Below are 12,559 nucleotides of genomic sequence, written 5' to 3'. Positions count from 1 at the left end.
TTTGGCCAATCGTGGACCAATTTTACCACCTCGGTGTAACATTAGGGGCCTACAGATTGTGTAGGTGAGCTCTCATACCACAAGCATTGGACATTCAAAATTGGATGTGTATCAGAGCTTACCTACACCATCTGCTCATAGTATTGGCCCTCATGTTACATAGAGGTGGTAAAATTGGTCAGTTGAAGGCATGTACCAGGCTTTGGGATTGGCTCCCATGGGCCGTTCGGAGTAGTTGAGTGTCTGCTCCGATTTATTTTCGCATCCACAGCAGATGTATTTCCGCCTCTGCTTATTCGGAAAAATGCTGCAAGTCGGGACTTTGCGTTGAGTTCTGGAAGCAGACCCTCCTGCTGTGGTGCAGAAAATGTTACCAAACAGGTATGTTTTCTGTGCAAGTGGGAGCCGAGACTACGTGGATGTCAGGCTCGCCTTGCAGTACTAGACTCTCATATACTTGCCAGGTCTGCATAGTGTGTATGATCTTCCTGTGTTTTGCCTTTTTTTTTACTTCCCATATTGCTGGGCATTCAGGTAGGTTAGCTGGCCGCCTCACAAAATTAGCTTTGGACTGTGATATGGACTCAGTGGGACCCTAAAGTGACCTGTGCCATGAGATAAATGTGTACATACAGTGCTAACCCTACTTAGAGCTTGCTTGTATTTTTCTTAGGGTCCGTTTCCACTAACCTAAAGGGTGCGTGGCGATCGCAGGTACTTCCGGTTGCCATCCGTACAACCAGATGCGGCTTCCCGTCGGCAGCTATGGGGACTCTGATTTGGTCCGGAAAAACTGCAGCATGCTATCTGTAAGAACCTATGCGTTGGTTGCTATTGGCAACAACACTACACCTTTGTTCGGCACCATATCACAGGAAGTGTGATCACTTGACTCTCATCACAGCAAACAGCATAGGAGATAGGACTTCATAGACGTCGTCAAAGTTTGTGTTTTATTTGTAAAACAAATATACAGATGTGTTCAGTAGCAATATCTAATCTAACCTCGGCAAAGCAAACTGTCTGTAGAATTTTTGCGTTCCTTGCATACTTGATCTATCCCTAATGGCTAGATCAGGCCTCTCTTAGTTACATCTATGCATATATACAGCATACAGATCAGGTAGAATGAAAGTAGGAAAAGGAGTGAATAAAGTTCTCAGTCAGAAGTTCCTCTCTGTACATCGTAGCCTTGTGCAGTCCGAATCACACTGGTCTTCAGTGCTTCTAGAAATGCTCCTTAAAGGTATACTCTGCAAATCAAGTATTTTAACTAAACTCAGTTAAGGTAATTGAGGCCTACGAATTCAAGCATATAATACTTAAATTCTAACACTATCCATAATTTCCCCTGCGTCGGATTGTGTAGGTAAGTTTGCGTCAATGGAGACTACTCCATTGACGTGAATTGGTTGCAGTTTCCTAGCGATGCATAGAAACGCGTCTAGTGGAACCAGGCCCTTAATCGGAAGGGTTACTAAGCAAGTGATTCAAACTGTATCTTGAGACACAGCCGTATCATCCATGGTGCACATGGAGAAATGACTTATACTGGGGGCAGATATGGCTACTGGGGAGGGGGCTATACTGGGGATGGGGCTTATACGAGAGTGAGTCAATCACTTTTTACTGGTTTCTGAGGGAAAAGTTGGTTCTGCGGCTTATATACAAGTATATACGGTAAATTTTCAGCCATAAGCCACATCTTAGATTTTCCTTATGGGAAATTATAATGAATAGATAATCTCACATGTATCTCCCATAACATCAGAGGCCTCCCCTTCAGTGGAGGACTTGGGTGGATAATCCTTGGCAAGCACTGTTGTAATTCCAACAGCAATGCATTTCTAGCTCAGCCTCCTCTACATATAACAGAACACCTTGCTCCACTGGGAGCAGAGCAATGTGTCTATGTAATAACTGGTAATAAATCTGATTGCCCTTTTATAAGCTTGCCATTTACGGTGATCGGATTTCAGAATTGCCAAACAAAAAAAAACTGGGGACTTTGCCAGATCGCTACTTCTTTGAGGCTACTTTCACACTGGTACTTTGCGAAGGACAATATAAGTGCATTGCTACTGCGATGCAGTGGTAGCGGAATGTTCACACTGATGCGTCAGCAGTGCGGTGCAGTGGTAGCGGAATGTTCACACTGATGCGTCAGCAGAGCGGTGCAGTGGTAGCGGAATGTTCACACTGATACCTCAGCAGTGCGGTGCAGTGGTAGCGGAATGTGCACACTGATGCGGTGCAGTGGTAGCGGAATGTGCACACTGATGCGTCAGCAGGGCAGTGGAAACCATTAGCATAATGTGATGCATGCAGTGACCCCTCTGTTGGTGGGGTCTGATCGCCCCCAAGTTGTTGTGTTTTTTTTTTTTTTTTTTTACATAATGTTTTTCAGTTTTTAACCACTTCCTGACCGCCCAGTACCTATGGGTGTCGGCAAAGTGGCACCGCCAGGACCGCCAAATGCCAATCTGAGGTGGCACCTGGGGGAGGGGATTTCGGGCGATCACGCTCATTCGCTGGCATTAGGCTCCGCCCACCCGTGACGTCAACCTGCCAGCCAATTAGTGCCGGCGGGTTGTACATTTTTAAACTGCCCAATAGAAAGTGTATGATACACTTTAAGTAAACAGTGTATTATACAGGCTGCCTCAGACCTCCCTCCCCCCCCCCCCCCTCAGACCACTGTTTGCACCCAATCACCCATCAATCACTATGTCACTCTGTCAATACTATCCTTTAGATCAGGTCCTAAACTGTCCCCTAGCGGGTGTACTGTATACATCTATTCTCCCCTGTAATCACCCGCTGATCACCTGTCAATCACCCCCTGTCACTGCCACCAATCAGATCAGACCCTTACCTGCCCCTTGCAGGCATCTGATCACCCACCCACACCCTCAGATCGCCCGCAGACCCGCCCTCAGATCACCTCCCAAGTGCATTGTTTACATCTGTTCTCCCCTCTGATCACCCATCAATCACCCTGTCACCACTTGTCACTGCTACCCATCAGATCAGACCCTAATCTGCACCTTGCGGGCACCCAATCACCCACCAACACCCTCAGATCGCCCTCAGACCCCCCCCCCCCCCCGATCACCTCGCCAGTGCATTGCTTGCATATATTCTCCCCTGTAATTACCTACTGATCACCTATCAATCACCCTGTCACCACCTGTAATTGCGGGCTCCTGATCACCCCCCCCCCCCCCCCCAATCAACTGTCTTTAACGCTCAATTGTGCTTTGATTGTCTCAATTGCCCTGCGATTGGCTTCGATTGTCCCGTGATTGGCTTTGATTGGCATCTGATTGCCTCTAATCACTCTTATTGGATCTAATTGTGTTGTAATTGCCTTGATTGGCTTTGATTGTCTGTGATTGTTTCTGATTGCCCCCTTATCACCCCCCCCCCCCTGTCATATCCTAGTGATCTAAAAACAGTGATTGGTGAAAACTGTCACTTTTTTAGTATCACTAGTGTTAAGGGTTAGGCCAGTTAGCTAGGCCCCTGTGTTAGTGTCAGTTAGCGCTCAGCCCACCGCACCACAGTCACTAATTAGTCGCTGATTAGCATCATCACTGTCGCTAATCAGCATTGGTACTATATAGTATCTGTAAGTGATCTTTACTGATCGCAGTCAGATCTATATTAGGGTCACTAGGATCCACTAAAAATGCAGTGTTTTCCCGATCAGGCCTGATCGTTCGCCTGCACTTGCGTTCAGCCCACCCCACCGCAGTGAAATTTTTTTTGTCTGATCACTGCAAAAAACGCTGTACAATAGCTGTGGCACTGTAAAGGTCAGTTTTGATTTATAAAAAAAAAACAAAAAAAAAAAACTTTGTGACCACAGCTTTCTGCTCTGCAAGTACTCCCTTTTGCTAGGTAGGTGCTCTTTTTCCTGGGTAGTCTCAGAGGAATACCCCCTAAATTTAGCAGTCCACCATGGCAAGAAAGAGGTATTCCGATGATGAGCTGTACAGGTACATGGCCCAGTTGGATGAGGACGATTGGGGCGTCTCATCCGACGAATCTTTTGGGTCAGAATTCGAACCTGTAGACATCAGTGGCTCGCTGACCGATAGCGATGACAAGGTTGCGGTCCCGGCTAGAGCCAGGTGTACCAGACCCCATGTCACTGGACCACAGGTGGCGCAGGATCTGCCTCAAGGGCAGCAGAGTGGTGCTAGCGCTGGTCTGAGGTTTCATGGTGAGGCATACACCAGCAGCGCAGCATCTCCTGGACCTAGCACCAGTACTTCTGTAGACCCTGGTGAAGTGGTGAGCACCAGAATGGAAGTTGAAACTGGTTCGGTGGCACATGCATTAAGACCCGAGTCGCAGCCACCAAGAAACCGGGCCCGTACTACCCATAGTCTTCCAGAGGTGCCGGCAAATCCCAATTGGCAATCCCCTGGTTCCCCTGCACCCGTACTGCCCCCTTTCACTGCCCAGTCTGGAGTCCAGGTGGAGACAGATAATCTAGGATCGGCCCCCCCTTTTTTTTTTTTTTTTTTTTTTTTTTTTTGTCTGAAAGAGTTAAATATCAGGTATGTAAGTGGCTGACTCAGTCCTGACTCAGACAGAAAGTGACTACAGTGTGACCCCCACTGATAAGAAATTCCAACTATAAAACACTTTCCTAGCAGAAAATTCTGAGAGAAAAAAAAGATAAAAAGGGGAATTTCTTATCAGTGAGGGTCACACTATAGTCACTTCCTGTCTGAGTCAGCCACTTACATACCTGATATTTAAGGGCTCGTTTCCACTATCGCGAATCTGCATGCGTCCAACGCATGCAGATTCGCACATGTAATGCAAGTGGATGGGCCTGTTTCCACTGTAGCGTTGTTGAGGTGCGTTTTTTTTCAGCGGTAAAAAAACGCACAAAAGAGCCAACGAATTCGCCTGCGAGTGGAATGCATGCGAATCGCCGCTAATGTATTTAATAGTAAAAACTCATGCGTTTGTTACATGCGTTTTTACCCGCGATTTCGCACCTTTTTCAATTTTATTTTGCCCTGGCAGTGTCATGGTTAATTTCGCATGGCACCCTGCCATGCGAAATCGCATGCGGAAACGCATCGGCATGCGTTTTTACAAGCGTCGGAATGCCGGCGAAATCGCGTCGCAACAGTGGAAACAAGCCCTAACTCTTTCAGACAGAGAAGGGAAAAAAAAGGAACACAGCATAGTTATTTGTGTGCTAGATACTGTACATACCCATGTCTGTCTCATAATGTCACATGTCACTTTGGGTATCTTTTAAAAATAGGCCCAGCTAATACAGTGCAATACTCTAATATAGAGTTTATTGTAAGTATAAAGTGTAATGTTGAAATGCAGTAAAAACAAATTAGGACAAAGGACAGATTTGACTTATTGTAACAGAGTTGTTGTGTTTTTTAGTAAAAATAGATTAATTAATAAAAGTAGATTTATGCATCCTGCAAGGCCAGTATTTTTGTTCTGGTTGCTTGAGACTTATGGATAACTTTTTTTTATGTATTTACTATTGCAGCTTACAACAGCAGAGATGAAAGATATACTGGAAAAATAAATACTTGTAAACTCTGCAGGTGTACCCAATCAGTTTCTCCATTGCACACCAACCTGTTTGGCTTCCACCGATGATCTATTGTAATCATTTTGATTGGTTCAGCACTAAAAGCAGCTATTCCCGGAGCATTTTAGTGCTTGGCAGTGCAGCTGAAAACAGGCCACTATGGGTGGTAAGGTGTTGTCAGATGATCTCCAGGATAATGTTTTGGACAATCTCAAGTCAAAAGATGCACACACAATTCAAAAGCTTTATCAGTCCCTAGGAGCACAATACAGTAAATGTACCAAATGTTTATGGTTTGTTTGTTTTTTTCCAAACTATGTAATGATAAAGTCTATAACTTAAAAAACAAGAAGTGTTTGGTACAGATATGAACCTTACTGGATCTTGCGGTTTCTCTAACTTGGATAGAAGAACGAAGATGAAACTGATCAGAGAAGCAATGAAGACACAAATGGGATTTATGGCTTCATTGTGTGCATGTGACAGCAATAGCACCAATGCTCCACCAATGTGGCTTGTATGGGAGGGCTGCAAGAAAAAAAAAAAAACTCCTAAAGAAGAGCAATGTTACAGTGAACCTGAGGTGAGAGGGATATAAAGGCTGCCATATTTATTTCCTTTTAAAGAATACCAGTTGCCTGGCAGCCCTGCTGATCTATTTGGCTACAGTAGTGTCTGCATCACACCAGAAACAAGCATGCAGCTAATCTTGTCATATCTGACAATGGGCTGGTGCACACCAGAAGAGCTTTTCTGAAAGCTTTGTGATTTTAAAAGCTCTTGCTAATATTATCATATGTGCATGTTCACACTGGAGCGATGCTTTTTGTAAAAATCCCTACAGCATTGCATTAGCAAGAGCTTTTAAAATCTCTAGAGTTTAAAAAGCTCTTGTGGTGTGTACCAACCCTCTGCCAGAAACATCTGATCTGCTGCATGCTTGTTCAGGGGCTAAGGCTAAAAGTATTAGAGGCAGAGGATTAGCAGGGCTGCCAGGCAACTAGTATTGCTGATAAAGGAAATAAATATGGAAGTCTCCATATAACTCTCACCTCATGTTCACTCTTAGCGTTTCCTGCATGCAGATTCGCACAGCCAATACAAGTGGATGGGCCTGTTTCCACTTGTCAGTTTTCCTGAGCGTTTTTCTGTGCAGGATTTTTTTTGCATGGCAGAGCCCTCAGAATTCGCCTGCGTGTGGAATGCATGCGAATCGCCACTAATGTATTTAATAGGGAAATTGCCTGCGGGTTTGGTATGTGAATTTTCATGCGAATTCGCATGAAACTTCGCATACCAAACCTGCAGGCAATTTCCCTATTAAATACAGGGAAATCAATGGAAAAGCACACCGGCACTGCCATGGTTAAATTCGCATACAGTGTCATCCATGCGAATTCGCATGTGAATTTTTACCGCGGCGATTCGCACCACACAAGTGGAAACGGGCCCTTAGTCTTGAATGAGCTTTTCCAAAAATGCACCTGGAAAATTCTGAATGCACATCCACTGCTGCACATTAAAGCAATATATTGGTTTTATTCACCCGGTACCAGCGATAGAGGCGGTGTGGGATCGATCCATGCTGATGGGGCTGGAGGAAGCCCCAGGTATGTATACATTTTATACTTTTCATCTCTGAGTCTCTTTAAACTTGCTAACATGGCAGATATTTAGATAAGGTTTTTAACACTACTTGTCTGTTGGATAGCCAAAGATTGCAGTCTTTGACCAGGTCATGCCACAGTGGGGGCTGCTAAAAGGGTTGATTATCCCTACTAAAGCCTACAGACATTTCTGTTAACCTCTCCTGGAATGTAATTTTCCCCTGAAGTTCTCTTGAGTGTCTAGCAGAATGCCACCACCATGAAATGCAGCAAATAATCCCTACACGCTGTTAAGAATTCATAATTAAAATGAGAAAGCTGGAGAAAGCCCTCGGGTGAGTACATCTATTTACTCAACGGGCTTAGACAGGGAGGGGAATAGGCCACCCACACAGCCACAATAGGAGGGGGATCCCCTGTCCGAACAGCCACCACAGAAAGGGGTTCCCCCGCCCGCACAGAGGGGGTTCAACCCGCTAGCACAGCCTCTGCATACAAGGGGCAACCCCCGCACATTCTCTGCCCTGCTGGCTGCCCAGGTATTTCCTAGGGTGGCTGGATGCTTGTTCTGCACGCTGTGGGAAGCACAGATCGCTACCCACAGCGTGCAGTCAGGCATCCAGCCATCCTGGGGAATCCCTCTGATGAAAAAAAAAAATGCAGCCTGCGGGGCAGAGAAACCAGAAATCTCCCTGTCGGCATGGACGAGCTCAGCTCGTCATTAAAGTTTTTTTGCTGGACGAACTCAGCTTGTCCATACCGCCAGGGAGGGTAAGGCTCGTTTTAATTATGATTTCGAGTCCTTATAGACTCATGATTACCCGTGAGCCCATCCCTGAGGTCAGCCAGTGACCAGTTCCAAGAATTCTGAATGTAGGCCACCAGAAGGAGCCCTGTAAAAACAGTTCAGGCGATTTGAGCACAGCTGGTGCCACCATAGGCCGTAATAGCAATTACAGCTATAGCAGCGCTCAGTGAGTGATTTGGGCACCATCAAAAGACAGAGCACAAATTACTATAAAAACACTAATTTGTCCACCAGCAATAGCTGGAAGCCAAATTGCATCTTTCCCCCACTATATCCATGGCAGAATTGCATCTTTTCCACACGATCCATGGCGGCCTGGAGGGGGAATAGTAATTAACACCGCCGGGACTTGTTCAGGAACAGTATAATCAGTTTATAGGCTTTTTTTTTTTTTTAACAAATAAGTTTTATTGTTTTTTATAAAGAACAAGTACAGGTGAGACACATGACATGCATACATTGGCATACCAAACATAAGCACGAGTTTATTGACAAAGAACAATGCAATAAATCGCCAGTGCTCCTGTAACTTCCCCCCTCCCTTCCCCATCCTCTCTCGTGGTCTTCCCCCGCACCCCACCAGACAAACTAATAAGCTAAAAACACGGTCTTAGAATTAAATACTAATTCTCACAGTTTATAGGCTTTACCCTGTGCCCAAATCTCCCGGCAGCTGTGTAATAGGTACGCCTCCAGGATACTATTAGAGAACATCTAAAATTTGTAAAGAAGGCAGAGTCCATTATGTTAACTAGGAGCCATAAATGTAGTAGTTTTTTTTTTTTTTTTTAAACTCTGATCTTCACATTTGAGTAGTGTTGCTATTGCTCTGTGGATCATAGAATCCATAAGAGGGCCTGTTGAGCATTAGACAAAGCCTTCGTTTTAGTCTACTGGCAAAATAGAAAGCCATGAAACACAGCATGCTAGTGTATGGTGTCTAGGGACTGGCAGTTTAAGTTGATTTATAGTCTGTTATCTGCATCGTATTGCCACAGCAGAATATATATATTGGTAGAAAGAAGAGACGGCACACCACTGGCTGCAATCAAGGTGCTGTGTATTAGCGAACAAGTCACACTACATGTTACGGAGGAACAACCTCCTTCATTAGGTGTCAAATCGTGATTGCAGCCTGTGGTGTGTCTTCTTTCTACTTTTTATGTATGAGCAATCCAGCTGAGACAAGGCACCGGCACAGTGTTTCAGGTAACTTGTTACTTGATTAGCTGCTTACCAAGCACCTTGGTGAATCTCCATATATAGATTGGTAGGTTTACCAGAGGACAAGATCTCTAGCAAAACTGGAAAACTCTCCTGTTGTCTGAAGTAGAACCCCCCTACCCATACACACCTATAAGTTTCAGCTTTTCCCTTCTATTATTACTGCAGAGTTGTCTTCCGAGTGCCAAAGAACTCTTAACTACATCTGAATTTAAACACCCTGGTAACCTGGACTGTTTGTGGCGTAAGGACCACTCAGGTTTTCTGGTACTGTGTACTATATTGTTTTTGATAAGTTGTTTATGTAAATATTTATGTACTGTTATGTACTGTTCTTTTTAATAAAGGATTGAAAAATAATTTAGCTGATTTTTCCATCCCTGAGGTATAAAAAGTAATGAACTCTGCCTCTAATGCTGGGCATAGACGAGTCGACCCAGCGCCTCGATTAGCCGTCCCTGTGGGCGGCTGGTTCAATTCCCGCTCGTCCCCACGGACGCTCCTTATCTTCCGCTCGATTTCCCGCTATTGTCTGCCCGCAGATATCGAGCAGGGAATTTATCCGGTGGGTCATCAGACCTGTTGGATATTAGCGGCTCAATTGATAAGGAGGTGTCGACCCGTCTATGCCCAGCATAAGGCTTTGTACACATTAGGGCCCTGTTCCGTTTTTTCTAATCTTCTCACAACACTTCAGTAAGCATGAAAATACTAAAATAAGTTTGTTACTTATTTTTACCTACTTCCATACTTTTTCAATTTCTAGGCACTGAAAAGTGATGAAAACTTATCTCCTGGGGAAAAAACTCAGGAGAAAAGTCAGTTGAGTAATTGAAATCTTCCAGACAGCATTAACCACTTGCCGACCGCGCACTCATACCGTGCGTCGGCAAAGTGGCAGCTGCAGGACCAGCGACGCAGTTCTGCGTCGCCGGCTGCAGGCTAATTAATCAGGAAGGAGCCACTCTCGCGAGAGGCTGCTTCCTGTCAATTCACGGCGGGGGCTCCGTGAATAGCCTGTGGGCCGCCGATCGTGGCTCGCAGGCTAAATGTAAACAAGCGGAAATAATCCGCTTTGTTTACATTCGTACAACGCTGCTAACAGTAGCAGCGTTGTACCAGATCAGTGATCCCCGGCCAATCAGCGGCCGGGGATCGCTGTCACGACAGGCAGGAGCCTGTTAGAGGCTGCACAGGACAGATCTGTTCCTGTGCAGCCTCGGATCTCTGGGGAAGGGAGGGAGGAGCGGGAGGGGGGGGGGGAATTTCACTGCGGAGGGGGGCTTTGAGGTGGCCCCCCCCAACACACAGGCAGGCAGGAGCGATCAGACCCCCCCAGTACATAATCCCCCTAGTGGGGAAAAAAGGGGGGGCGATCTGGTCGCTCTGCCTGCACCCTGATCTGTGCTGGAGGCTGCACAGATCAGCTAAAACAGCGCTGGTCCTTAAGGGGGGGGGGGGGGTAAAGGGTGGGTCCTCAAGTGGTTAAGGTGCATACACACGCCAAGCGGATCAGTCAAAACTGTTGCTATCAGTCTAACGATCGTTTGAACGACAAGGTGTTAAAATATCAGATGTGTGTGTGTGTACATGCCTTTAGATTGACAGCAGCAGACTCTTGCTGTCCTATGGGAATGCTTAGACTTGTTGAGAACTGTTCATCGCCACTGTTTCAAGCTACATGCAATTTCCATGCAAACTGCAGTTATTAACATATCATTGACCAACCTTTGCAATAGGAGTATGGAAGTTGGAACTGCAGCATTCAGTGGGGATGGAATGACTAGTTAGAGCTTTAACTACTTCAGGCCCACGTCACGCCAATGGGTGTGCACACAGCGGCAGCCCCAGGACCGCCTAACGCAGAAGTCCTGGGGCCGGCTTTTGCAGGAGATTGCGCGCGTCGCTGTGCGCGCATCTCCACCTCCACTTGGTAGGCTGAGCTCCGCCTTTAGTCTCCCAGCAGCGATCGCCACTTGGAGACTGTTAGACGGCAGTTTTGCCGTCTAATTACCCTGTACAGAGCTGCGATCTAAGGCAGCGCTGCACCCTCTGTTGCGGAAGTGATCTGCTGTCATAGGCTGAAGCCTTTGGTCCTGAAGTGGTTAATGTGGATGCTTTGAAAGGGTAGATTCTATTTCTTGTACCATCGCTAATTAATTTTAATAATCTGCTCGGGGACCACAAACAATTCCCGTGATGATCAAAGCTCTTCGCACTCGTCTAGGAGAACATTCTAGATATGCAAACATATGGGTGGCTGCTTCTCTTCTAACAGTAGTCCAATATAGTCCTATATTAAAATATATTTGCCAGCAGTTAAAGGTCCTGTCTAAGCAAAATTTAAAGGTAGTGCCTTCACTAGAGTTGCAATAGGTGTGTTTTTCTGTATCTGCAGCTCCTCAGTGCCAACTGAGAGTAGATCTACCAAGTGCTGCATCACCACCCGCAATTATGGTCACAGCGCACTATTAAAAAAAAAAAAAAATTTGGCCCCACCCAAAAACATAGGTTTGCTTTATAAAGGCTAATAGTGCATTTCCTAGTGTCCACCAGTCATTGTGATGGAGGAAAATACATTGAATCACACATCACTGCAAAGTGCAGCTATGGTCTTTCTACAACTTCTGACATCCTCAAGTGGATGTTTTTGCTCCCTTACTGGAAAGCTTGAAAACCACGTTACAAAAGAATGTCAGCTGCAATTAGTTTGAGGCCTCTTTCACATGTGCAGTTTACAATAGCATGTACACCACTTGTCAACCGCTCCTGTGGATATGCCAGTTGCATGCAAGTACTCAGCATAGGCGGTGGGGTGGAGCCTGTCCCCTGCAGATCTATACAGGCAGCAGCCACCTGACATTTGATTGTTTGCGGCTGCATTGGAACCACATGTCAACCGCTGACACTGGCTACAGAATCCTGCTATTTGGTTGTATTAAATATCAACAGTGGTGTAGCTAAGGAGCTGAGGCCACCCCCCCCCCCCCCAAGCACTTAATACATAATTGATGCGGCGCACCAAAACCTGCCAATGGCAACTACAGTGTCAGAGGTGCAAGAAGGGGATGGGAAACAGTTCGTTAATGATTACCACTATTCAAAGTATCTATAGAAGTGATTATTATGAGCACAGGACCAATAGAAAGCCAATACTGTAGTTGAGGGAGGGCCCTTTGGGGCCCCTCTGGTCCAAGGGCCCCAATGTGGTTGCAACCCCTATTGCTACATCACTGCATATTAACATACATGTTAAAGGCTACCTGTCCTAATGAAACACTGTCACCAGGGGGCTTCTTCTAGCACCCCATAGTACTGTAGGTCTCGCTGTTCTCG

At 45.8% G+C, this 12,559-nt stretch overlaps 1 long non-coding RNA gene across 1 annotated transcript; it reads left to right on the top strand.

The window, feature by feature from the left end:
• The first annotated feature begins 361 nt into the window (after window positions 1-361).
• On the top strand, window positions 362-5,956 carry LOC137561136 (uncharacterized). Its single transcript, XR_011029878.1, has 2 exons — window positions 362-809; window positions 5,540-5,956. It is a non-coding gene; the product is annotated as an uncharacterized lncRNA (long non-coding RNA).
• The last annotated feature ends 6,603 nt before the right edge of the window (window positions 5,957-12,559 follow it).

The sequence above is a fragment of the Hyperolius riggenbachi genome, chromosome 3, assembly GCF_040937935.1.
Source record: "Hyperolius riggenbachi isolate aHypRig1 chromosome 3, aHypRig1.pri, whole genome shotgun sequence".
In the NCBI taxonomy this organism is placed as follows: domain Eukaryota; kingdom Metazoa; phylum Chordata; class Amphibia; order Anura; family Hyperoliidae; genus Hyperolius; species Hyperolius riggenbachi.
This window is presented reverse-complemented; position numbering and strand designations above follow the sequence as displayed.